The sequence below is a fragment of the Eptatretus burgeri genome, chromosome 5 (genome assembly GCF_056783735.1).
Source record: "Eptatretus burgeri isolate ZD-2024b chromosome 5, Ebu_testis_v1, whole genome shotgun sequence".
Lineage (NCBI taxonomy): Eukaryota > Metazoa > Chordata > Myxini > Myxiniformes > Myxinidae > Eptatretus > Eptatretus burgeri.
The window spans coordinates 3,987,599-4,015,353 of NC_140965.1; the positions used below are offsets into that span (position 1 = coordinate 3,987,599).

General features: G+C 44.9%; 1 long non-coding RNA gene across 1 annotated transcript; it reads left to right on the forward strand.

Moving 5' to 3' along the window:
- The first annotated feature begins 565 nt into the window (after positions 1-565).
- On the forward strand, positions 566-19,804 carry LOC147025733 (uncharacterized). Its single transcript, XR_015057888.1, has 3 exons — positions 566-1,373; positions 1,497-1,718; positions 19,598-19,804. It is a non-coding gene; the product is annotated as an uncharacterized LOC147025733 (long non-coding RNA).
- The last annotated feature ends 7,951 nt before the right edge of the window (positions 19,805-27,755 follow it).

Sequence of the window (27,755 nt, forward strand, 5' to 3'; positions counted from 1 at the left end):
GGGGGGTGGTCAAACCTGGACCCACTTTGACCCCTGGTAGACCCCCCCTTGTCCACGATTGTTTTTGACTGCCGTGAACAAACTTGAGTTGCAACATACTAAATATTTGCCTGGTGGTGGTTGAATGGTTAGGGTGGTGGGCTTGGGATCCTTGGACCCTGAGTTCAAATCCCACTTGGCTGTTGAATCACTACCAGGTGGGGTTGACTCTGCCTGTCATCCTGATGAGGTCGGCAAAATGAGTACCAGCTTGTTGGTATCCTGTGTCAGAGTGGCGACCCTTCCTGGATTGTGCCCAATAGCCCTGGAGACTGCCCAGGCAGCAACCAACGCTCTGCACAGAGTATGGGATGGGATGGAATGGGATAGGATGGATGGATGGATGGATGAATGGGATGGATGGATGGATGTCTTTTTTTTGTGGAGTTCTACTGGAGTGTTGTGGTGTGGAATGTGATACACCAAAATGATCGCCCTGACCTCCTGAGTTGATTGGGCTAATTAAGTACAAAAATCCGTTGGAATTCCCATGTTTTAAACGCACGTTATATTAACATGTATGAAGCAGCTTAATACGCCCTATCACTAAGGCATGTCATTCTCATTTCAAAATAAATGACAAAAAATAATGATAACATTGTAACAAAGCATATATTAATTAATACTCAAAATATTTATTCTCATAATAATAATAATAATAATCATAATAATAATAGTAGTATCATATGGCAAAAATATTAACGAACATATATAATCCTCGCCCTGGCCCTGGCACCTCTGGGCTTGGTGAAAGTCAAGTTAATGCTCCAGCAGTAGAGCAGGTAAGTGTGCTACAAGGTTGTGAAGACCAACGAAAATTTGGTGCATCGGAACAATGAACCCACTGGTGGAGTGAACTCATAAATCTTCATTGTCTACACGACATGTCAATCTGGGTTCCCTATATATTCATGCAGGTAAGGTTGTGGAGGAGTCTGTTAATAAGCTAAGCTAGTCGAGTGTAGACCCCCAATGATGTATTACATGTAAAACGACCAAAAAATATCTTCAGCTGATTGCTAATGGAAGCCACCCCGGGTAGTTCTGATGGAGGTGTGATACTTTCCTCCACCATGTGTGCGTGCTGAGCTCTTTCTCGTGCCAATTACAGTAAATTGATATCATCTGTTCTTTCTTCCTCCCTATTTCTCTTTATTTCTGTTTAAACATGACAGGCACGCTCTATATACAACATATTGGTCGCCTTGAGTCGATCAAAAACAAAAATCTGAGCCTGGACTCCTCCCGTATTCCTGGAATGTGCCACCACCATGACTGTGTGCGTCATGAAGCCAACGATGACGTCATTGTACATCACACATCATCATGCTTTGGTGAGTCAGGATGGCCTGCATCTCATCATGGGTTGGGAATGACTTCGGGTTTGATCCTCGGCCGATTCGAACCTGATGAAAAACGACTCAAATTATCGGCCGTTTTTGGTGTTGTGCTCGCAGGGGGAGCTACATTGTGGAGCATGTCATGTTTCAGACGCGACTTTAAGTTGGTTGTCCACTTTTCAACCACCACAATCACTACTTTGTTAACGGGCCAAATAATTCTCACCTTCTTGTGGGGTCGGCGTGACATTGAACGAACAACTTGATGTCCCATCAGCAGAAAGGATGAGCCGTGGAATTTGGACTTGGCGCTTCATATGGGAGACATCAGGTGCGCAGGTGAGCCTCAAGTGGTACCATGAATACTGAAAATCTATTTCGTCATCAAACTGAAAATAATACAGGTGAAGGGATGGGGAATGCAGTGGAAGCACAAGGTAGGGGAAGGGCACACTCTTGGAGCTGTAACTGATGTTTCGCAGATTTTTTTTCAGCAAGTATTATGAGAAGTATGGGAGAAGAGGCTGATTAAAACAAGAGGACCTCACAATGCAACAATGGTCTTTTTCAAAGAACGAGGAGGGCCTTCTAGCCTCAAGATAGCCATGCACTTGGGGCTGATAAAGGCCTTGGTCAGAGTTCAGAAATGGTTCTGTTGGGTCAGCTGCAAGATGTACATAAAAGGTTGAAGGGAAGACCATTATTGATGTTGCTGCAAGAGTGGGCCCCCATAAGCCAGGAGGGCCCTTTGGAGCTATGCTATGTTGGTGGGAGAACGTGCGACGAGGTTGTGCTCTTGATTTGGGAAAGTAACGGAAAAAAAGGATAATACAGAATCATGGTGGTGACTCGTGAGATGCTTTCCCATAGTGTTGACTTTGCCATAGGGAAAGCAGTGTGGTGACTGGTGAGGTGGTACCTGGTGAGATGCTTTCCCATGGTTCCCATAGGGAAAGCATGATGGTGACTGATGAGCTGGTGAGGTGGTGACTGGTGAGGTGGTGACTGGTGAGGTGGTGAACCAGTGAGATGGTGACTCGTGAGGTGGTGACTGGTTAGATGGTGACTGGTAAGGTGGTGACTGGTGAGGTGGTGACTGGTAAGGTGGTGACTGGTAAGGTGGTGACTGGTGAGATGCTTTAATGATGTGGTTAGGTTATACTATCCCATAGAAGGAAGACCATGAGTGATCGGTCAGTTGTGGCACGGATTTAGTCAGCACGGACGTGGTTCTCACAACCTTACGTTGAGATTCTCTTGATACCAACACGGTCTACCGGTCACGTGACACCATTATGTGTGCATCAGATTTGTTCATTTTCACGCATTTCAAGGCTCGTTACGTTCACACGTTTTTGAGTTTCATGGGAACTCAATTCTGCAGTTAAATTAGCCACACGTGGCAAACCTTCCAGGAAAATGATCCGAATAGATGAAATAATAAGGACAAGTGGGGGATTTACTCCACCTCGAGCAGCTCATGATGACTCTTTTGTGATAGTTCTTTCAACAACAAAACCAACCAAGGCAAGGGGCTTCCATGATGGGCTCCCAAAACACAGTGTCCACGGAGGTCCTTCACGGGGAAGTTTGTGGCTCTAGTAGAGCAAGCAAAGCATTATAAAGCCAAGGCAGACAACACACCTATGGAAGAGGTGTGGGTTATATAACACGAACACAATCGCCAGAGTGTAAACAATGGAATCATTAACATGTCCCACTCGTCATTCATCTCAATTTCCCCTTTAACACACAATCACAAACAATTCCTCCACCCTTGTGTTTTTATCATCATTCATTCAGCTCCCCCAAGTAAATATGGAATAAATTGGTAACGTAAATCTCGCCGCACACAAAGTAATTATTGGGGCACTCAAAGGAGTAATTGGCACCGTTAATTTGACTCTGCCTCGCCTGATGAACGGCCCTAATCTTGAACGCCTTAATGAGTAGCCTGGGAGCTGAGGCTAACTGGAGGAAGGGGAAAAAGGGGAGTGTGTTTATCAAAAGTGAAAATAAGCACATTTTTCACTTCCAGACAATTCACCTTCTTCGTTCTTGGGTTAGAACGCTCACTTGGATTAAAAAAAATAAAAGAAAAAGGAATTCACAGCACTGTGGCGTACTTTTCATTGGTGTCAATTTGTTAACACTTTTATATCATGAACTTTGTTCCTTTTTACCTGTCGAACCAATGGCAGTACTGTAGGCATGGTTTTATTTTTAATCTGATTTGGAACCAATCGTTTTTCCCTACACTATCGGGCTCTTGGACCTCCCCCTCAAGGGATGAGCAGGAAGAAGGCTGGAACGGGAGTGTGACGACACATTCATGCCTGGCAGCTCACTATTTAAACTGTCATGAAAATAACTCATGGACTTGAGTTTCACTGGAGTTAAACTAAAGTTCACTGGAGTTAAACTAAAGTTTCCTTCAGTTAAACTAAAGTTTCCTGGAGTTAAACTAAAGTTTCCTGGAGTTAAACTAAAGTTTCCTGGAGTTAAACTAAAGTTCACTGGAGTTAAACTAAAGTTTCCTGCAGTTAAGCTAAAGTTCACTGGAATTAAACTAAAGTTCACTGGCGTTAAACTAAAGTTTCCTGGAGTTAAACTAAAGTTCACTGGGGTTAAACTAAAGTTCACTGGGGTTAAACTAAAGTTTCCTGGAGTTAAACTAGTGTCCCGGAGTTAAACTAAAGTTTACTGGAGTTAAACTAAAAGCACTTTGTTTAAAAAGCACTAAAAGCAAAGTTTACTGGAGCACTTTGCTCTCTGCATCTGCAAGATGCATACCACGTGCCGTGCCGCGGCTCTATCTTCAGTGGGTTTTCGTCATTTCAACCGCAGTACTACTATCATTGAACCCCTATTGGTGAGCAGCTTATTCCCATGGGCACTGGCCATTCATGACACCCAAGTCATCGAGTGGATCGTATTATCTCGTAGACACGACGCCACATTGGTCCTCCGGTGATTCGCCATTTCTTGCTTCTTATTGAACTTGTGACAATATTCACCCACATTCAAGCTTAACAGTTTATGGGACACCGCTCAGACTGGATGAAGTTATCGATCTTTAGTGGTGCGTAGAAGTTGAAAACATGATTTTCTATAGTACCTCGTATCCAAATGTACTTAGAGAGACCTAAAAACAAAAACCCATTTTGAGGTCTCTAGTTTCGGCCAATGCCTTGCCTGATAGATATATTTTGTGTTCTGTGATTGTATGATCATTTCAAGTGGAGATGTGCGAACTGTCTACCATTTTAGCTTTGTGGGAATTCCTGGCCTTTCAGCTATGGCTGAGAAAGGGCAGAGTACATGCAGGTGCTGTGAGAAACGAGGAGGAAAGGGGGAGGTTGTGATGAAAAGGATGAAAATAATGTTATATTTGATTAAATTATATGATTGAGACATTCATTTTAGTTGATGTACTCCTACATTTCCCGAAGCAGTGATGGTTACGACAGGCAGTTTCACAGAAAAGAATACAATGTATTTATCACTGTTTGAAGTGAAAGTTTCAGTGAAGAAGTTTCATCAACTGCAGAGACACGAAAACGGTTTAGAATTTCATTAAATTGTCCATTTTTTCAGCAATATGAATGGTCAGACTCAAACACGTGTATATAACTGAAGCACATGTCGATAATGACGTCGAATAAACATTGAAAAGAGGAAGATAAGGTGACCAAGGAATAATATATCAACGAAAGCGACGCCGTTGCAGGGCCATCACACACCAATCACCGAAAGCGAAGTTGAAAGATGACAAAAAGTTCCACCAGGAATGACCAAATATCAACTTTTGAGTAAAACAAAAAAAATTTCTATATTGACCCCTGTGACCTTTAGTTCCCATTCCCTGGGACATGAACTGGGGTTCAAATCTAAAAAAAAAAAAATCGACACATATTTCATGCGTCCCCAAATGTTGATTGCATTTACAAAGTTTCATAAAAAAATGTTTTAAAAATCTGCTTGGAATTGCATTTTTTGGTATTTGACATTTTGACCCTGCCACAGGAACCAAGTGGGGTGGGGGGGGGGAATTTATACTACTCGCACACCTCCTTGCCATGTGTTGATCACCACTACCGAGTTTGGTGAATTTTTACCAAACCTTTTAGAAAGAGATAGCGTGACAGACAGAGGGTGATGATGACAACCTTGGACACCTGTGAAGATCTCATTTCAAGAACATTTTCAATGGAGTTCGGAAGAACATTCCATCATGTGGTTGCTGTTTTTCGTTCACTTTTTGTATCAGATTCGTTTACAAACAGTTCACCTCATGGAGTAACTAAATAACAAGGGTCGCAGGTTCAGAGTTGAAATCACAAGGTATCTATTGGCTGGAGTGGGTATGGTGAAATCACAAGGTGTCGATGGGCTGGAGTGGGTATGGTGAAATCACAAGGTGTCGATGGGCTGGAGTGGGTATGGTGAAATCACAAGGGGTCTATGGGCTGGAGTGGGTATGGTGAAATCACAAGGTGTCGATGGGCTGGAGTGGGTATGGTGAAATCACAAGGTGTCGATGGGCTGGAGTGGGTATGGTGAAATCACAAGGTGTCTATGGGCTGGAGTGGGTATGGTGAAAATCACAAGGGGTCTATTGGCTGGAGTGGGTATGGTGAAATCACAAGGGGTCTATGGGCTGGAGTGGGTATGGTGAAATCACAAGGTGTCTATGGGCTGGAGTGGGTATGGTGAAAATCACAAGGGGTCTATTGGCTGGAGTGGGTATGGTGAAAATCACAAGGGGTCTATGGGCTGGAGTGGGTATGGTGAAATCACAAGGTGTCGATGGGCTGGAATGGCTATGGTGAAATCACAAGGTGTCGATGGGCTGGAGTGGGTATGGTGAAATCACAAGGTGTTTATGGACTGGAGTGGGTATGGTGAAATCATAAGGTGTCTATGGGCTGGAGTGGGTATGGTGAAATCACAAGGTGTCGATGGGCTGGAATGGGTATGGTGAAATCACAAGGTGTCGATGGGCTGGAATGGGTATGGTGAAATCACAAGGTGTCGATGGGCTGGAGTGGGTATGGTGAAATCACAAGGGGTCTATGGACTGGAGTGGGTATGGTGAAATCACAAGGTGTCTATGGAGTGTAGTGGGTATGGTGAAATCACAAGGTGTCTATGGGCTGGAGTGGGTATGGTGAAATCACAAGGTGTTTATGGACTGGTGTGGGTATGGTGAAATCACAATGTGTCTATGGGCTGGAGTGGGTATGGAGGAAATCCCAAGGTGTCGATGGGCTGGAGTGGGTATGGTGAAATCCCAAGGTGTTTATGGACTGGAGTGGGTATGGTGAAATCATAAGGTGTCTATGGGCTGGAGTGGGTATGGTGAACTCACAAGGTGTCGATGGGCTGGAATGGCTATGGTGAAATCACAAGGTGTCGATGGGCTGGAGTGGGTATGGTGAAATCACAAGGTGTTTATGGACTGGAGTGGGTATGGTGAAATCATAAGGTGTCTATGGGCTGGAGTGGGTATGGTGAAATCACAAGGTGTTTATGGACTGGAGTGGGTATGGTGAAATCACAAGGTGTTTATGGACTGGAGTGGGTATGGTGAAATCACAAGGTGTTTATGGACTGGAGTGGGTATGGTGGAAATCCCAAGGTGTCTATGGGCTGGAGTGGGTATGGTGAAATCATAAGGTGTTTATGGACTGGAGTGGGTATGGTGAAAATCACAAGGTGTTTATGGACTGGTGTGGGTATGGTGAAATCACAAGGTGTTTATGGACTGGAGTGGGTATGGTGAAATCACAAGGTGTTTATGGACTGGTGTGGGTATGGTGAAATCACAAGGTGTTTATGGACTGGAGTGGGTATGGTGAAATCACAAGGTGTTTATGGACTGGTGTGGGTATGGTGAACTCACAAGGTGTTTATGGACTGGAGTGGGTATGGTGAAATCACAAGGTGTTTATGGACTGGTGTGGGTATGGTGAAATCACAATGTGTCTATGGGCTGGAGTGGGTATGGTGGAAATCCCAAGGTGTCTATGGGCTGGAGTGGGTATGGTGGAAATCCCAAGGTGTCTATGGGCTGGAGTGGGTATGGTGAAATCACAAGGTGTCTATGAGCTGGAGTGGATATGAAGGAAATCACAAGGTGTTTATGGACTGGAGTGGGTATGGTGAAATCACAAGGTGTCTATGAGCTGGAGTGGATATGAAGGAAATCACAAGGTGTTTATGGACTGGAGTGGGTATGGTGGAAATCCCAAGGTGTCTATGGGCTGGAGTGGGTATGGTGAAATCACAAGGTGTCTATGAGCTGGAGTGGATATGAAGGAAATCACAAGGTGTTTATGGACTGGAGTGGGTATGGTGAAATCACAAGGTGTTTATGGGCTGGAGTGGGTATGGTGAAATCACAAGGTGTCTATGGGCTGGAGTGGGTATGGTGAAATCACAAGGTGTCTATGAGCTGGAGTGGATATGAAGGAAATCACAAGGTGTTTATGGACTGGAGTGGGTATGGTGAAATCACAAGGTGTCTATTGGTAGCGCTTTTGAAAGACTGAAGGGAAGGGCATGAGACAATAGATACAGGAAGTCAGTTCCACAGAAGAGAGAGGGAAGAGGATTGAAGGAATGGAGTTGACCAGCACGTAAGTGTGGAGGGATTCCAGAAAAAAGCACGTCACTTCGTCAGGATTGAAGAGGATGGACGGCCAACAGAGTTGGATGAGTAGGGTCAGAAGTTAAGTGATAGAATGGTGAGAATCCAACAACCTCCATAGAGTGTCCAAGAAACAAACCTTGGAACTCGACCTCCATCTAAGCGATACAAATGACAGGGAGAGCCTTGAACTCGATCACATCTGGGCGAACCAAAGGGAAGCAGCTGCCCAAGTTGAGAATGCAAACTCATCATCCGTTATACTGTATATCAGATGAAGCCCATGTCTGCTCTGTTGAGTTCTCAGCAGGTCACAATGGACGTATGTGTAAAATACGGAGGTGATGGCAAGCTGTAGAAGTGAGCTTCTCCTGTTGTAGTTATTCTTATTGCTGCTGCTCATCATCCAACACTATTGTTATCATTTCTTGGTGTAGTTTTATGATGTCCACTCAATTGCAGTCAAAATTAGCAACAAGCTAAGGTCCCAACAAGCCTGGTGTTGGCTTAATGGTCAAGGTGGCTGGCTTAAGATCTTCAGGTTCTGAGTTTGAGCCCCTGTTATGCCATTGAAATAACACCAGGTGAGCTGACTCAGCCTATCATCCTTCCGAGGTTGGCAAAATGAGTACCAGCTTACTGGGGGTAATAAGCCATTCGAGTATCCCTTGTCAGAAGTGGTGACCTGTTTAGGACTGCACTCCTTACTACTTAGCCAAATTAAACTGCCTTGTCAGCCTGATATGCCTCATGGCATGAAAGGAATGGTTATTATAATATAATTTTCCCACACCAAAGCTCAAACAAATTGCACTCTGCCCTTCACATCAACCTCAGAGTGACAATTTCCATCCATCCATTCATCGGGACCAGACTCTGTACAGAGCGTCAGTGAGGCCAAAGCCGTCTCCTTAGCTAATGGGCGCAATCCTGGATGTGTCGCCACTCCGACACAGGATACCAGCATGCTGGCACTCATTTTGCCAACCTCAGAAGGATGACAGGCTGAGTCAACCCCACCTGGTATTAATTCAACTACGAGCAGCATTTGAACTCAGGACCTTAGAATCCCAAGCCTGCCATCCTCACCATTAAGCCAACACCAGAGTGGCAACTTACAGTCACATAAAGACCCTGGAGAAGGAAACGTTGGCTGGTTAGCTGATTCCTCTTCACAAACATGTTGTTGCACCATGAGAGGGTGCCCACCATGATAAACGTGCAGACTCGGACAATTGATTACTCAGGCTCGGTAAAATGTATCCTTATGCAATTGGACTTCGGGACCATTTATTTTTCATGCATGCAAACATGGAAATTGCTGTTCATGTAATTTTGACATTTTGGTCTCATCATGGATTCTTTAAATAGATTTCAGTTCTTTCACATGTCCTGTCAAAAACCAGTCTGTACTTTAAATAACTAAAAAAAAAAACACCCTGTAATTTATTTATTTTTATTTATAGGGAAAAATTTATTTATGTAATTTATAGGGAAAAAAGATGGAGCAGGGAGCAAGGTGGATAATTGTTATCTCCATCATTATCCATAAAGCTTGAGGAAATCAAAAATGTTAACAGCACAAACTTTTATTTTACAATTTTGATGTGTGCACACGGAACATTCTGTTTAAACTCTAAAAACTGCTCATTTGATTTTCCTGAACTCCCTGCGATGTAATGGATTTTATCGCATGAAAGCTGATAAGAGTAAGTTTGCTGCCATGGGAGACGAGGTGCTGCTGACATTTTCAGCGTTTTGCCCTTCAGCGAAACAAAAGAAGTTTCAGGAAGACCTTCCCCTCCTTTTTCTCCGAAAACATCTGGGTAAGATCTTTTTGGCTCTGACGAAAGGCTAACGCTCCTTACGGTACCTGCACCTAGCTTCGCACACAGGTAAACACACTGTAATCAGCTTTCAGTTGAGATAATCACCGAGACAGACACACAACCGTTCATGAAGAACAGTGCTTTGAATTTGACGATTTGGCTGTTATTGTTTAGGAAAAAAATTAATATATATATATATATATAATTTTCTTGTGACGTATCTTGTTTGATGTTGAAATAAGTTAATTTGAGTGAAAAGTTTCACTTTACAATTCCTTTTTGGATTATTTTGAAGGTGATTAGAATGGGAGGGTGAGCAGGAAGAGGTTAGACGGTGATGACAGAGACAGAGAGACAGAGAAAGACAGAAAGAGAAAAGATATTTCTGTCACAGTACTCTCAGCCACTAAAATTTTGATGACATGGGAGCATTCTTTTCTTATTATTCTCCCTTATCACTATATGGTTGCCTCTTTCGATCTTTCTCTGCTGATAGTACCCCGCTGCTCGCATGCGGTCTCACAAACGAAGAGCAATGATCGAGCAGGCGGGGATTCAGGGACATTCGAGCATTGCTGGAAATGATAAAAGCTGAGCCTATGGGAAGGAGAATATTACATACAGTGCCTGGGTATGTATCCAAGCCGAGCAGAACAATACCTCAAGGCACGGAAGGCTGACCTACATATGACGACGTATGGATATTGGTCGTGCACTGGTCTAACAATCCTCCCAGAGCAATGTGCAGTTCTTCGTTGTTCACAAAATTTGAGAAGAGCAGATTACAAAAGATGAGAGGTCAATGAAGTAACAATTGGGAGAAGAAAATTGGCGAATTAGGGATAAACAACATCGAATAGCCTTGATAGAGGTAAAATGAAGAGGACAAGCAAATAAAAATAGTTGATTTGTTTTGGGAAAACGAAAAAGGTTGTTCAAGTTCTTTGCACTTTCCTCTATTGTTGAGGCTAAAAAAAGAAAAAAAACAGGAAAGAAAAACAATTAGTGTAGATATATATATATATATATATATATATATATATATATATATATATATATATATATATATATATGTAAAAATAGGTATAGAAAATATATGTACATATAAATATATGTATATATACATAAATATATATGTATATATATATATATATATATATATATATATATATATATATATATATATATATATACACACATACATACATATTGTTGCGGTTCTGCAAAACCACCTGCCTCTGAGGCAATGGCACCCAACATACAGTGATCCCCAGGTAGTTATCTCATTAGTCTTCGTGCAGTTAGATCTTCCCCTCATGTCTAGTGGGTTAACGGGACGAAGTGCGTTGCGTGGGTCTAATAACTCAGTCTATTAACTATATGTCTATCTTCAATTCTGATTTATATTCCAACCCTTTCCTTTTAGCCATGGTACAAATCAAGCGAGCAAGCAAACACACCACGATATGAAGAGCAAACACACCACGATATGAAGAGCAAACACACCACGATATGAAGAGCAAACACACCACGCAGGCTCCCGTGGCTGAGAATCAACATAAGCACAAACACACTATACAACACGCACATGGCACGCCATTTCATTCAAATCTGTGTGCCAATTTCCAATGGCATCTCACCTTGCTCACCAAAAACTCACCACTTTGACCACCAACACCTCCCGCACATGGGAAAAATATTCTCGCACCCCCTCGTACCTCTGCATAACTACAATTCGCCACTAAACAGAGGCGTGCTGCATGACTAGGGCTGTACTCGAACCAAGTGATGCGGGGACGAGCCACGGACGTTAATAGTACCAACCGCATGTCGCAGCGGAGTCCCGGGTGAGCACGCGGGATTGATACGACCCTCGTACAATCGCCAGAACATGGCAAGACGGGCAGTGAGGAGGGATCGCGGGAAGAGCAATCCGGGAGTTTTGGAAGGGTCCGGGTCTGCATGTTGGCTCATTCGAGGGGGCAGGGGGCGTAGGTGGTAGGTGTGCATTGCTATTCGGAATTCGGGATTGCACTTGGAACATGTTCGGGGCCAGGTCGGCCGGGGCCAGCTTATAAACATGTTCGGGGCCGGCTTATAAACGATGTTGAGTCAGGGCCGTGTCACACCAAATGTGCGAATGAGACCGCTACCGGCCCCAGGAGCCTGGCAGGGCATGGCTGGGGCCGCTGGGGCCCAATAGAGAAACGGGATTTGCGTCACAGCTCGTCGCTTCGGGTTGTCACCCCACCCTTCGCCCGGGGCTCATAAAAGGAGGGGTGCAGAGCCGCTCGACCTCTTCTACGCCCCTCTTCTTCGCTACCGTCTTCTCTGTTCGGCTTGGCTCCTCCTTGTCTCTGCCCTTCACTGGCTCTTCACTCACGGTTGGTGTGTGACTGAAACGTGCTTATTCCGGAGGACCAGAATGGAGCGCACGTTGCCACAAGCCCCGGCAAAGTAACTAAGCCAGATATAATGTGCCAACTCTCGAGGTGGGAATGCTCAGACAGAGCATCCCACGGGGGTACACACAATACCAGCAGACCTATGCATGACTAGGTTAAAGATCTGTCACCTCACGCATCTTCTCTCCTCTCTCTCTTTCCACCCCTCTATCTCGTCCCCTTTGGACGGACAAAAGAGCATCATTACTGACTCGCAATCACATTTTCCTCTGGCACGGCACTGCACCCCCCATATTGCACTACACCACACCTTAGACACCAGTATTTCTTCACCTAAGCATACTGGGTTACATTGGTCAGCTGACCACACCACGAATTGCGAGGCCGTTTGTCCTCATCTGCACTCTTTCTTTCTGGCTATCTAATCTTCATCAGGTGTGTGTGTGTGTGTGTGTGTGTGTGTGTGTGTGTGTGTGTGTGTGTGTGTGTGTGTGTGTGTGTGTGTGTGTGTGTGTGTGTGTGTGTGTGAGATGGCTTCTGTCATAGCATAAGTTAAGATTGTAGACGTTTGAATGGGATAAGTCTGCTCTGTGTCTGCTTTTGTAAATTGCTTACCCTTTTGTCGTACCCCACAAATTCCTTGCTATCCCTGCTGTAAATAACAATGAACCCAATTTACCGTGCCACATACCTTTCCTCGCTTGATTGTAAATAAATGCTTGTATAGAAATGTTCCCAGCTCATTCTCGTCTTTTCCTTCATTGGTCCAGCATGGTCCATATCCTAGTCGCGCCGGGACGTTATCCCCCAACGATCTGTTTTTCTCGCTGGTACGTCCTTGGGCAGTTAAGCTCAGCTGTATCTGATCCGGTAAGGTGATCCGGTTTGAACAAGGCGTACCGAGGGCGTGTCCCCCGGTAATTACATCACATGATCATTTGCTAAACGGTATTCATGAGACGGAAGACCCTAAGTCAACTGGTCGAGTTATTGGCATTCACGGTCGATTAGCGACCCATGGCATCACAAAATTATTCGTGTGCGACGGCCTGCGATTCCGGAGAGTCTGGTGGGAACCCAACGTAGCTTTCCCCCCTCGTGGTCTTCTCGCCCCCGACCCCCGGGTCAGCAACATATATATATATATACATATATATATATATATATATATATATACACATATATATACATATATATATACACATATATATACATATATATATACATATATATATATATACATATATACACATATATATATACATATATACACATATATACACATATATATATATATATATATATATATATATATATATATACATATATACACACATATATACACATATATACACATATATATATATATACATATATACACACATATATACACATATATACACATATATACACATATATATATATATATATATATATATATACATATATACACATATATATATATATATATATATATATATACATATATACATATACATATATACACATATATACATATATATATATATATATATATATATATATATACATATATACACACATATATATATATATATATATATATATATATATACATATATATATATATATATATATATATATATATACATATATACACACATATATATATATATATATATATATATATATATATATATATATATATATATATCGAGGACCGACCGGCGAACGTTAAATTACATGAAGTGGAGTCAAAACCTATGGGAAAGCTTCTAAGTTTTCAACAGAACTTTAATAAACATCATCGGTAAGTTGTAGACTAATGAGTTTGGAGCAAAATATATATTTTTTAAACATTCAACTAGATAAAATTCCACAGGATTAGAAAGGATGCAAAAAAATTATACAAATGGCTCAGAGGACCTCACAATAAATTGAGGGAATGAGTTCATCCGGTTCATGATCCGAGAAAAACTTTACTGATTAGACTCAACAAACTTCAGGTGTGATTGATTTAACGAATGATGCTCCAACCGAAAGAGATGTACAATTGATGGGAAATCAAATTTGTTCCCATCTAACCACCTGGCTCATGATGTAGGGACCCAGGTTCAAATCCCTTATACCATACCTTTTTGTCCATTATCTTCAAATGTCTTTGAAATTCACGTGAAAATACACCGGTGTCAACTAATGTCCTGCATGTGATGTCTGCACAAGCTTTTTCATGAGCTTTCGATCCCAGTAAAATGAATGAATAAATAGTGAACTGAAACAGGCCGACAGGATGCCCTAGAGCGAGGGTCTGCAACCTGTGGTTCCCGACCCTGATCGATTGAATCCCTTTTTTCTTAATAATGCACATTTTCAGAAAAAAATACTTGTGAATGTTGTGAAAGGATAAAATAAAACTCGAACTTTGGCAACGATAAACAGGAAAATATTTCGTATCACATTACTTGGCAGACTGCAATCCTTAAATTAGCAGATTTAACATCCTTATTGAAACGGAACACCAAGAAGGAACTGAAGAAGTAAAGAGCGAAGATGGAGTCATCATCAGGAGGAACCTGGAAAGGATTCGGGTTTCAGCCGCTACTCCGCAACCCTCAAACCCATCCAGGCGCAGCCAAGTGAGCCTTACAGAAAACTTTCTGCATCAATTCACTTCTCCTTAGAGAGATGGATAATGAAAGAGAGGAATATGGAGCAAAAGCAATGAAAGAGACAAAAAAGCAAGAATTAGAACGAATAAAGAGAAATGGGGGGACATCGAAAAAAAAATGTGAAGGGAACAAAGAACAAAGATGTCAGGAAGAACCTGGACAGCAGTTACTTCCCAAGCTCAAACACAGCAACACGTACAAGCTACCAGGGGCCCGTATATTATTTAATCAATTGATCGGTAAATGAGGCCACGATGCCATGCAGAAGGTGTGTTCTTATCAAAGATAGGTCCACATCATTGTGGCCATGATGCCACGCAGAAGGTGTGTTCTTATCAAAGATAGGTCCACATCATTGTGGCCATGATGCCATGCAGAAGGTGTGTTCTTATCAAAGATAGGTCCACATCATTGTGGCCACGATGCCATGCAGAAGGTGTGTTCTTATCAAAGTTAGGTCCACATCATTGTGGCCATGATGCCACGCAGAAGGTGTGTTCTTATCAAAGATCGGTCCACATCATTGTGGCCATGATGCCACGCAGAAGGTGTGTTCTTATCAAAGATAGGTCCACATCATTGTGGCCATGATGCCAAGCAGAAGGTGTGTTCTTATCAAAGATAGGTCCACATCATTGTGGCCATGATGCCACGCAGAAGGTGTGTTCTTATCAAAGATAGGTCCACATCATTGTGGCCATGATGCCACGCAGAAGGTGTGTTCTTATCAAAGATAGGTCCACATCATTGTGGCCATGATGCCACGCAGAAGGTGTGTTCTTATCAAAGATAGGTCCACATCATTGTGGCCATGATGCCATGCAGAAGGTGTGTTCTTATCAAAGATAGGTCCACATCATTGTGGCCATGATGCCATGCAGAAGGTGTGTTCTTATCAAAGATAGGTCCACATCATTGTGCCCATGATGCCACGCAGAAGGTGTGTTCTTATCAAAGATAGGTCCACATCATTGTGGCCATGATGCCATGCAGAAGGTGTGTTCTTATCAAAGATAGGTCCACATCATTGTGGCCATGATGCCATGCAGAAGGTGTGTTCTTATCAAAGATAGGTCCACATCATTGTGGCCATGATGCCACGCAGAAGGTGTGTTCTTATCAAAGATAGGTCCACATCATTGTGGCCATGATGCCACGCAGAAGGTGTGTTCTTATCAAAGATAGGTCCACATCATTGTGGCCATGATGCCACGCAGAAGGTGTGTTCTTATCAAAGATAGGTCCACATCATTGTGGCCATGATGCCACGCAGAAGGTGTGTTCTTATCAAAGATAGGTCCACATCATTGTGGCCATGATGCCATGCAGAAGGTGTGTTCTTGTCAAGGATAGGTCCACATCATTGTGGCCATGATGCCATGCAGTAGGTGTGTTCTTATCAAAGATAGGTCCACATCATTGTGGCCATGATGCCATGCAGTAGGTGTGTTCTTATCAAAGATAGGTCCACATCATTGTGGCCATGATGCCATGCAGAAGGTGTGTTCTTGTCAAGGATAGGTCCACATCATTGTGGCCATGATGCCATGCAGAAGGTGTGTTCTTATCAAAGATAGGTCCACATCATTGTGGCCATGATGCCATGCAGAAGGTGTGTTCTTATCAAAGATAGGTCCACATCATTGTGGCCATGATGCCATGCAGAAGGTGTGTTCTTGTCAAGGATAGGTCCACATCATTGTGGCCATGATGCCACGCAGAAGGTGTGTTCTTATCAAAGATAGGTCCACATCATTGTGGCCATGATGCCATGCAGTAGGTGTGTTCTTGTCAAGTATCAGTCGAAATCATTGCCAATTGAGGCAGCCAGCTTAACATCGCTTCTGAAATCTGTTGTGCTTTACTATTTGGTGCCCTTTGGTTCTGTTACCGGAACGGTAATTGTCGTAAAATCAATTTGCCCCCATTGGGGATCAAGCCCAGAACCACAATGATCAGAAGTGAGGAATCTACTCACTGCGCTATCCTGTTACTCTACTAACAAGCCCAGACTTTTAAGTTAACCCCTCGGTAAATAAACAACATTTTCCCCAACTTGTAACCATGTCGGCCTGTCTGTCTGCCTGTTAACAGAAAAGCTTGGATACATGCTCTCATCACAGAAACCAAGAGCTCTCAGGGTCCCCATCGACATAACAGGCTTACATTGACAAATAGGCTGTTACAGGCAGACAAGATAATCCCCTGTGTTTGGAATTTAAATTAATAAGGATCATGGTGTTCCTCTTCCTTTCTTTATCGCTGAGTCCCATCCCCTCCCTCTTTCCATGCTCTCATAGGAGCCAATTAAATGTAAATCTGCCTCCCTCCCCCAGCTCCTGGCCAGCCTAATTGGCACGACAAGCAAGCAGGAGGCCGGATCTGCGCACCAGTAGTTGGTTGTTCAGGGTTCCTGTGTTTGATTGTTCTTCCATCTGTCCAACTGCCATTCTGTCTATTCTTGTGTCTCTTTTAAATAGCCAAAATTTCAATGGATAATGGTGTTCAACATTGAGTTCAGCACTAACTAAGTATAGTTTCTAAATACACAGTCATGTCCTGTATTAAAGGAATACACATGCTTACAGCTCTGCTTTCCGCATGCTAGTTTACAGAATTATTGGTAAAGTTTAAGACACTAATATCCACTCATGTTCTCATGCACTCTTTCATTTATTAAAGTTACGACAAATTATACAAGGAAACTTAGGCAGAAGAATAGGTCATTTGGTCCCTCACACCCCTGGTATCATCGTATCCCAGCACTAGCAGTCCTACCTACTTCAGATAGCGCTAAAACAACGAATTAATTTACAGGAAAGAGGCTCATGGAAGAGAAAAATAGAACTGAGAGTGGGACAAACATGAAGGAAATGAACAAACAGGAAATGAGAGTGAGGGACGAGGGAGAGTAACACTGAAAGTAGCAAGTAATGTGGTCGGGTAGGAAACGTTAATGGGGGTTATAAAGATCATGGGTCAGAATTGGGGATGACAAGAGATGGTGGTACACTGACTGCTTCCTTGAAGCCCCAGAGGGAACAGTTGGATGGAACAGCCTCTCTATAAGGTGGCTCCTTGGACAGGAGAAGCGACGAATAAGGAGTTGAGGAGTGCAGTCAGCCTGGATTTTGGAAGTTCAGCCAGGAGGAGGGTTAATGGAAAACAAGTGCATATTGGAATAGACAGAAGGGCTAGAGGACTGGGAGAGCAGAGTGAGCAATATCAGAAAATATATGACAGAAAACAGATCACCGACCCACTGCTGATGTGAGCGCAACAGACCCTGTGCATCGGCCTCATCACCAGAGATTCCAATAATTTTGAGAGAATCAGATTCCACAGAATCCAGGAAAGACAGATATGATGCTGGGGTGTCAGTCCGTAGCAGAGAGCAGTACTCCATTGAGCTATGGACAAAGGCCAGGCAGATTGTGAGTAGGTCTGATTTTCCATGGAAAGACTTGGATAAAGGGAGAATGCCCAGTCTGCGGCTGGCTTTGGATGCCAGCTTTACTACGTGGTTGGTCCAGGAAAGCTAATGGCTGATGGTAAGACCTAAAAGTTCAACATAATAAGATTGTACAGCAAACCGAAAGCAGGATACATGCCGAGGGCACCAACACACAATGGCCTACTCTTTTCTAGAGTAGAGATACTATGGAAATTTTAAACTTTATAATCTAAATGGGGATGATACAGCAGGCTTTTCCATCACTCCAGTAGGATGGTGTGCAATGAGATGCAGTACCCGCCACTGGTATTCGACCATAATCACAATTCTTTGCTGAGACCGGCACCATCAAGGACCAAACCGACACTGCGGCTTGGTCACGAGCACCCCGCAGCATTAATGAGCTATCGTGCTGCCCTTGAGATGTACATGTAATTAATTTTCACTGTTGTATCTTAGAAATAAAGCTCTTTATAACCACTGACTCACTCACTCACTCACTGACTCACTCACCGATATAAATGTTTCGTACTTTCCAGGTGGGGTTGAAAGCTGAAACTTTGCACACCGATGCAACTCGAGGCCAATATCCCAGGGGAAATCACAAAACAGTCGGAACATTTTCCGTAAATAAAACTAGGCCGGTGCAGACTCGGTCTGCTCACTGCAGGTCAAGTGACTCAAGACAATGGAGCTTACACTCAAACTCGTTGCTGGGCAACGCGAACACGAGCCTTTTACACCTCTTATTTTATAATGTTTGTCATATTTACATGACAACTTACTATAGCTGAACACTTTCAATAAAGAGTTCATTCTAATCACTAATCGTTGATTTACTTTATTTATTTACTGTTGACAGAATGCACGCACAATGGGCTTTTCAAACAGTCAAAGGAGACCAGACTATATACATGAGAAAGGAAACAATAGCAAGTGATTTCGATGTCTATGACTCTGATCTTTGATGTGCTTAAGTATTAATTTGTTTAAAATATTGCTAATCACTAAGTAATCTCAGTAATTAGCAATTTGTTGACCACTAAGTGGTCATAAGTAATGATAGCAGACTTTAAATATGACATATTTAATTATATGCCTGGTGTTGACTTCATGGTTAGGGTGGTGGCTTTAGAATCTTACTTCAAATCTTAAGGTCCTGAGTTCAAATCCTGTTTGGTTATTGAATTAATTCCAGTTGGGGTTGACACAGCCTGTTGTCCTTCCAAGGTTGGCAAAACGAGTACCAGCTTGCTGGGATGATTGAACCATTGGAGTATCCTGCGTTGGAGTGATGACCCATCCAGGATTGTGCCCAATAGCCCAGGAGACCGCTTCGGCAGCACCGACGCTCTGTACAGAGCGTAGTCCCACTGGAATGGAATATTTAATTATATTTATATTTTGGGTCACATGACTTGCCATTTGTTTGGTCATTGATTAATAAAAATATGAACACGAGAAGAATCCGTTCCCTACAGGACCGGCCAGGGAGGTTATGTTATTATCCTTATTCAAACGTGTAATTCAAAACACCTCACTGGAAAAGGTGAGGACAGGAATACTGTACATACTGAAAATGGTGGAGTTGTAATGCCCTCTCCCACCTGGAGTGATGCTACACGATACACATTTACATGAAGAATTTGTGTCTCTCCTCCCTCTCCACCTGCCCCCCCCCCCCACCCGAAGACCACAGGCAAAAATAATAACACCCAATCCATTAATTGGGGTCATGCTCATCCTATTGAGCAAATCTGGATGTAACTTTAGGATCAGGGTATTTCTCATGTGCACGGTGAAATCTGGCTGCTCGTCTCCACCTCACGAAAGCTGAGATTTCCGAATCGGATTTGTGTTTTTATGTTGTATCAATCGTCTAAGACTCTAAGTGTTGCTGTTCTCCATGTTGAATAGTCGATAGTGGGAGTGTAAGTTCTCTATGTTGGTTAATCGATAGTGGGAGTGTAAGTTCTCCATGTTGGTTAGTCGATAGTGGGAGTGTAAGGTCTATATGTTGGTTAATCGATAGTGGGAGTCTAAGTTCTCTTTGTTGGTTAATCGATAGTGGGAGTGTAGGTTCTCCATGTTGGTTAGTCGATAGTGAGAGTGTAAGGTCTATATGTTGGTTAATCAATAGTGGGAGTGTAAGTTCTCTATGTTGGTTAATCGATAGTGGGAGTGTAGGTTCTCCATGTTGGTTAGTCGATAGTGAGAGTGGAAGGTCTATATGTTGGTTAATCAATAGTGGGAGTGTAAGTTCTCTATGTTGGTTAATTGATAGTGGGAGTGTAGGTTCTCCATGTTGGTTAGTCGATAGTGGGAGTGTAAGGTCTATATGTTGGTTAATCGATAGTGGGAGTGTAAGTTCTCTATGTTGGTTAATCGATAGTGGGAGTGTAGGTTCTCCATGTTGGTTAGTCGATAGTGGGAGTGTAAGGTCTATATGTTGGTTAATCGATAGTGGGAGTGTAAGTTCTCTTTGTTGGTTAATCGATAGTGGGAGTGTAGGTTCTCCATGTTGGTTAGTCGATAGTGGGAGTGTAAGGTCTATATGTTGGTTAATCGATAGTGGGAGTGTAAGTTCTCTATGTTGGTTAATCGATAGTGGGAGTGTAGGTTCTCCATGTTGGTTAGTCGATAGTGGGAGTGTAAGGTCTATATGTTGGTTAATCGATAGTGGGAGTGTAAGTTCTCTATGTTGGTTAATCGATAGTGGGAGTGTAGATTCTCCATGTTGGTTAGTCGATAGTGGGAGTGTAAGGTCTATATGTTGGTTAATCGATAGTGGGAGTGTAAGTTCTCTATGTTGGTTAAATCGATAGTGTGAGCGTAGATTCTCCATGTTGGTTAGTCGATAGTGGGAGTGTAAGGTTTATATGTTGGTTAATTGATAGTGGGAGTGTAAGTTCTCTATGTTGGTTAATCGATAGTGAGAGTGTAGGTTCTCCATGTTGGTTAGTCGATAGTGGGAGTGTAAGGTCTACACGTTGGTTAATCGATAGTGGGAGTGTAAGTTCTCTATGTTGGTTAATCGATAGTGGGAGCGTAGGTTCTCCATGTTGGTTAGTCGATAGTGGGAGTGTAAGGTCTATATGTTGAGTACTCGAAGGTGGGAGTGCAAGTTCTATATGTTGGTTAGTCGATCGTTGGAGTGCAAGTTCTCTCTGTGGGTTAGCCAATAAGATATTTCTCTATTTGAAAGCCTGGGTCTGACATTATTCTGGCAAGACTCAATGTAATTTGTGGTCTTGTAGCCGAACATTTGTGTCTGTTAAATTACTGATGAATACGGGATGGAACCAGAGGGTATTCAAACCAAAGAGTGAATTTTCCAGGGTTGTTGAGAATATATAACGTCTGAATAATGCACCATTTCCAGGTCAAAGTTATTGACGTTTAATTTGTATTGTGCGATGTAAATGCGAAATAGTACGAACAAAATAAAGAATGAAGAATTAAAAGATAAAAAGCTCACACATGGGGAATTCCTCACCAGGAAGCTTGATGGAAGGTGGATCACAAGTTTGGTGTTCGTCGATATTAATGTAATAAATCAGGGACGGAAGAGGGCCAAACACCTGGGGGAGGGAGGGTTGTGGACTGGAGGAAATGATGCTGTTAAATTATTTGTTTTCTTTACGTTTCTTGTTGTTTAACATTGATCAACTCAGCAAGGCTCAAAGGTGAAGTGGTTTTCTTGTGCAAATTTCCTCGTTACTGCTGCCATTTATCTGAAAACCTATTAAAAAGTTTTTTTGGAATGTGCGTATACAGATATAATGATGGTCACAATCTTTAATGGCTAAATTATCAGTGTCATCAATATTTTATCATCGCACGGACATCTCATGTGGCTGTCTCGTCAAAGCATACTGGCAGTGGATCGAATGTCTCCCACATGGTGCTCACAGTAAAAGTGGTTCGACAAAACCAAAAAAACAGCACCACTAATAATGTGACTGCTGAAATGACAGCATTTTATGCAAGGACTGAGTTTGTAGATGTTTTGCCAATCACACTATTGGTTGCACAACTGAACAGTTCTGGTCATATCATTACCCCATCTCGCGAAGCGAAAAGTGAAGTTAAGCAACTGGTTCACTTCTGTCTACGTCTGTCCTGTCGATAAACATCAACTTATGATCGAGGAAGAACTTGTTTTAAATTGAAGGTTATATTTTGAACACGATTCGGAAAACGAACCTGTAGTTTAGCATACATTGGCTCTGGATTTGGCCTGATTGCACATGCGCAGAGAGGAGTGAGAGATTTTCAAGTGGTATCATTGCTTCAATATTTGAAATGTCCATCAGTCCGTCCGTCAAATTTTGTTTTTGTTTTTTAAGCGGCGCGGACGCTGAATTGAAACAAGATGTAGCTCCAGCTGCCTAGTATCACGATAAGGAAATGCAAAACTGCACCGCTTCCTTTGGACACAGGTGTGCTTTTACTTTATTGTATTTTTAACTCTGTCTACCTGTATGACAGTCAAACAAAATTGAAAATTATTCCAAACAGGAAATTTACTCTTTTTAGGGATGTCATAAAGGACACAAACAACAAGCACAAAGAACTAATGGAACGTGTTTATCGATAAGATGGTGTAAAATATGCTGCATCTATGGCGGTAAACTTATGAATTCATTTTTTTCCACAACCTTTAAAATCTTTATTTTATTTAAATTGAATTAAATACTTCAACGGTGCCAAACACATCACGTTATTGGCACTTTCAAAAACTTTGTTTCGCAGACCTGTACATGGACAAATAATGACATTTTACATCATCTCGACCAATCAAATTTTCCGCTTGCAGACCACGCCCATGTCCTTTATATTCAAGACTGCATGGGGGTAAGGAGGACCACATTGGGACCACACTCTGTGCAGAGCATTGGTGCTGCCCAAGCAGTCTCCTTGGCTATTGGGTACAATCCTGGATGGGTCGCCACTCCGACACAGGATACTAGCAAGCTGGCACTCATTTTGCAGACCTCAGAAGGATGACAGGCAAAGTCTGTGCTGTATCACGTGATTGGGTTTTCGTATATCATGACTCGCCCGCTAGGGGTGGCAGTGATGTACATTCGGACGCGCAATAAAGCGGAGTTACTGCTACGCTCTCGTCCTCCATGTTCCGCTGCACCTCGGACACCACAGTTGGCTGACGAGGATGGTTGATCGACGTGTCACGGCGCATGGACAGATGCCCGTTTTTGTCAGAGACGACTTCGAATTGTTTTCGCAACAATTGGGGTGCTATTTCCACGCGAATGATGTGGTCGACGAGAGCAAACATAAGTCGATCTTGCTCGCCTCGCTGTCGGCGGAGCATTATCGACTGCTGAGTGATTTGGTGGCCCTAGACAAGCCCAGTGGGGACACGCTGTCATTTCGGGACATTGTGCAGAGGATGAAAGCACACATGGTGCCGGAGAAGTCATTACAGCTGGCTCGATACCAGTTAGATCGCCTCGCGAAAGGTACAGGGGAGCGCGTCGCTGATTTCGTGGAGCGGATTAAGCATTCTTCCGTGGCCTGCAAGTTCATGGCAGAGGAGCGTCCAACTCGGCTCAGAGATCGTTTTATTTCTGGTTTGCAAGATGTGGAAATGGTTTCGGTGGTTCTACGGTGAATCCATTACATTTACCTCGCGGTCGACACTGCTGCAGCTGTCGAGCAGACTCTCGGAGATGTTTGGGCCATCACCGGCCGCAGCATGCCAGATGGCCCGGGGGCCCACGCGGGGTCGCGAGCGCCCCGGGACGCACGCACGTCCTTCGGTGCGGGTCGGGGCCTGACATCGCCGCGCGGCCGCACAAGCGGCGAGGTTAGCCCGCGGACGTGTTTGGGATGCGGAGGTCGACACCTGCGCCGTGTGTACCCGTTTAAAAGCACCGTGTGCTTACGTTGTCACAAGGTGGGTCATCTGAAGCGTGTGTGCCGAGGGGCGTTGGCCACCGTTAAGGTCAGGGATGGCGATGTGCGAGGCGACCTCGTCGACCCGGGGCGAAACCGGCAGCCGTTGATGGGCCCGTTTTCAATTGGCCCTGCGGCGGCGCGCCCGATGACGGTGGAAGTCGAAGTGAACAGCATGCCGATCACGTTTCAGGTTGATACGGGAGCGGCGGTGTCGATCATCGGCGAACAGACCGCACGTAGACTCAACGACCTGAAGCTTATCAGGTCCGACCTCACACTGTTCACGTACACCCGCGAGAAGATTAACGCCAGTCGGGATGGCAGACGTGTCTGTGCGGTACCAAGGCCAGGTCGCCGCGCTTCCATTGTACGTCGTGCAGGGGAGGGGTCCGTCTCTCCTCGGCCGAGACTGGCTAACCCGCATCAGGCTAGACTGGGCCGCCGTTCACCTTGTGCAACCCGTGCCGAGCCGATGGGAGGATCAGTTGGAGAAGATTCTGCAAAGACATCAAGGTTTGTTTTGCGACGACCTTGGGAAACTCAAGGGCATGGAGGCAAAGCTCTTCCTGAAGGAGGGGGTGGTTCCTCGTTTTTGTAAACCACCATCGGTGCCGTATGCCCTGCGGGACAAGGTCAAGGGTGAACTGGATAGGCTGGAGGCCTGTGGAGTGATCGAACGGGTGTCGTACTCAGATTGGGCCACCCTGGTCGTCACGGTGCTGAAATGGAATGGAGACGTCCGATTGTGCGGGGACTTCAAGTCCACGGTTAACCCGGGGCTCAGCATGGAGCAATATCCACTGCCGTCAATCGATGAAATATATGCACGATTGGCGGGGAGTCAATACTTCACGAAGCTTGATCTGCGTGATGCATATTTTCACCTGCCGATGGATCCCGGGAGTAGCGACCTTTTGACAATCAACACGCGTCAAGGGCTCTATCGATATACCCGACTCTGTTTTGGAATTGCTTCGGCCCCGGCCTTGTGGCAGAAAGCCATGGATCAGGTTTGCATTGGCCTGCCCGCCTAAACCTACCTGGACGATGTGCTCATTGCGGGGAAAACTGCGGACGAGCATCTTGCGAACATTGCCCAAGTGCTGACGAAGCTAGAAGCGTGCGACCTGCGCTTGAACAGAGACAAGTGCGCGTTCTTCAAGAAGCGCTTGGAATACCTCGGGCACGTCATCACGCCAGAGGGGCTGTTGAAAGGCCCTCGGAAGGTGGAGGCTATTCAGCACATGCCACCGCCTCGCGACAAGACGCAGCTGCGCTCGTTCATTGGTATGGCCCAGTATTACCAGAGGTTCGTGCACGGGCTCAGCTCACAGCTTGCGCCGTTAACGCGGTTGCTCAGGAAGGACGAGCGCTGGGCCTGGGGGCCTGCACACCAGGCGTCGTTCGACCGCATCAAGCGGCTGCTCACAGAGGATACGGTCCTCATGCACTACGAGCCTGCGCGTCCGCTCTTATTGGCATGCGACAGCTCTGCATATGGCATCGGGGCAGTGCTCTCCCACAGGATGGACGATGGTTCCGAGCGGCCAGTTTGTTTTGCATCCCGGACCCTGTCCGCAGCAGAGCGGGAATATGCCCAGATCGAGCGCGAGGCTCTCAGCCTCGTCTGGGGTGTGCGGAGGTTTCATCAATACCTGCTGGGGCGGCATTTCACTTTGCAGACGGATCACAAACTGCTTCAATTCATCCTGAGACCCGAACGTGGGGTACCGGTGGTAGCGGCCGTGCGAATACAGCGGTGGTGTCTGTTTCTTGCTGCTTACAATTACGATATTCAGTTCCGAAGCACCGAGAAGCATGCTAACTGTGATGGGCTCTCACGCTTGCCGTGTGCGGAGGGTCCAGCAGCGTCTGAGTCGGCCGACCGGGTTGATGTGTTCGCGCTGGGCCAGGTCCAAAGCGGGTCGATCATGGCCAAACAGGTCGCGGTGGAATCGGCTCATGATCCAGTGCTCGCCCGTGTCGTCCAGGCGATTTCTACGGGTAATTGGAGCGATCTACCTTCGACACCAGCATTTCAGCCTTTCTCGTCGCATGCATCGGAGCTGTCGTTGGTTCAACGATGCGTGATGTGGGGAATGAGGGTGGTGATTCCACCGAAGTTCAGGCAGCGGTGTTTGGAAGAACTGCATGTCAGTCACCTTGGCGTCGTGAAGACCAAGAGTCTTGCTCGTAGCCTGTTGTGGTGGCCAGGGTTGGACAAAGACATTGAGCAGTTGGTTAAGCGTTGCACCACGTGTCAAACAGATGCTGATTAACCCGCGTCGAGCTTCAGCACCATGGCCTACCCCAGACAGGGCCTGGCAGAGGGTCCATGTGGATTTTGCGGGGCCGGTTAATGGCAAAATGTTTTTGATTGTGATCGATGCATTCTCTAAATGGCCGGAGGTTGTAGTAATGCAGCGTACATCAGCGAACATGACAGTAGAAAAACTGTGGACGATCTTTGCTAATAAAGGGTTACCCGAGGTTTTGGTCTTTGATAACGGTCCGCAGTTCATCACAGGTGTATTTGATGAATTTATGCGTCAAAATGGTATTTGACATCTAAGGTCTGCACCGTATCATCCTGCAACGAATCGGCAGGCGGAGTCGTTTGTTAAAATGTTGAAACGGGCTTTGCGCAGGGGGGGGGGGGGGTGTTGCACCTGTGCAGACGGTGGTCGGTGTCTTTTTGCTCCAATACAGGAACGCTATTCATCCTGTCACCGGCGATTCTCCTGCCATTTGTCTCTCTGGACGGGCATTGCGGTCCAGACTGGATTTGCTGCGACCTGGAGGGTCGGTGAGTGGGGCGGTGTCGCGACCGACGCTGCTGCGCGGTTTTGATGTAGGACAGCGGGTAATGGTGCGCGATTATTTCCACGGGTCCAAATGGGTGCCGGCTGTGGTCTCTGTGGTACTGGGGCCGGCGAATTGCATGTTGCGGACTGATGGTGGGGAGATGTGGAAGCGGCACGTGGACCAAATGCATGATCGCTGTTCACCCCCCCCCCCCCGTGCCGAGCGATGTGGGACCCCCACCTGTAATGTCGCCGTGGCCAGACGTTGAATCGCCAGGGCCGGACGTGCCGATGCCCGCGAGGTGTTCACCTGATTCAGTCCTGCCCAAGGACGATGAGGCAGTTTGTCGGCCGGGGGCGGTCGTTGTTGCGGACGGGGCGAGTCCGGCGAGGGCGTCACCTCGACCAAGCCGGGAGGCATCTGAGCCTGGGCCGTCTGGCGTCGCTGCCCGTCTGAGGCGGGTCAGGAGACGGCCGCGGTACTTGGAGGATTTTGATTGTTGATTGGTTTCGTTTGGTCATGTTATAATTGTCATTTCATCATTAGAATTGTCATTTTACGGGGGGAGGAGTGTGCTGTATCACGTGATTGGGTTTTCGTATATCCTGACTCGCCCGCTAGGGGTGGCAGTGATGTACATTCGGACGCGCAATAAAGC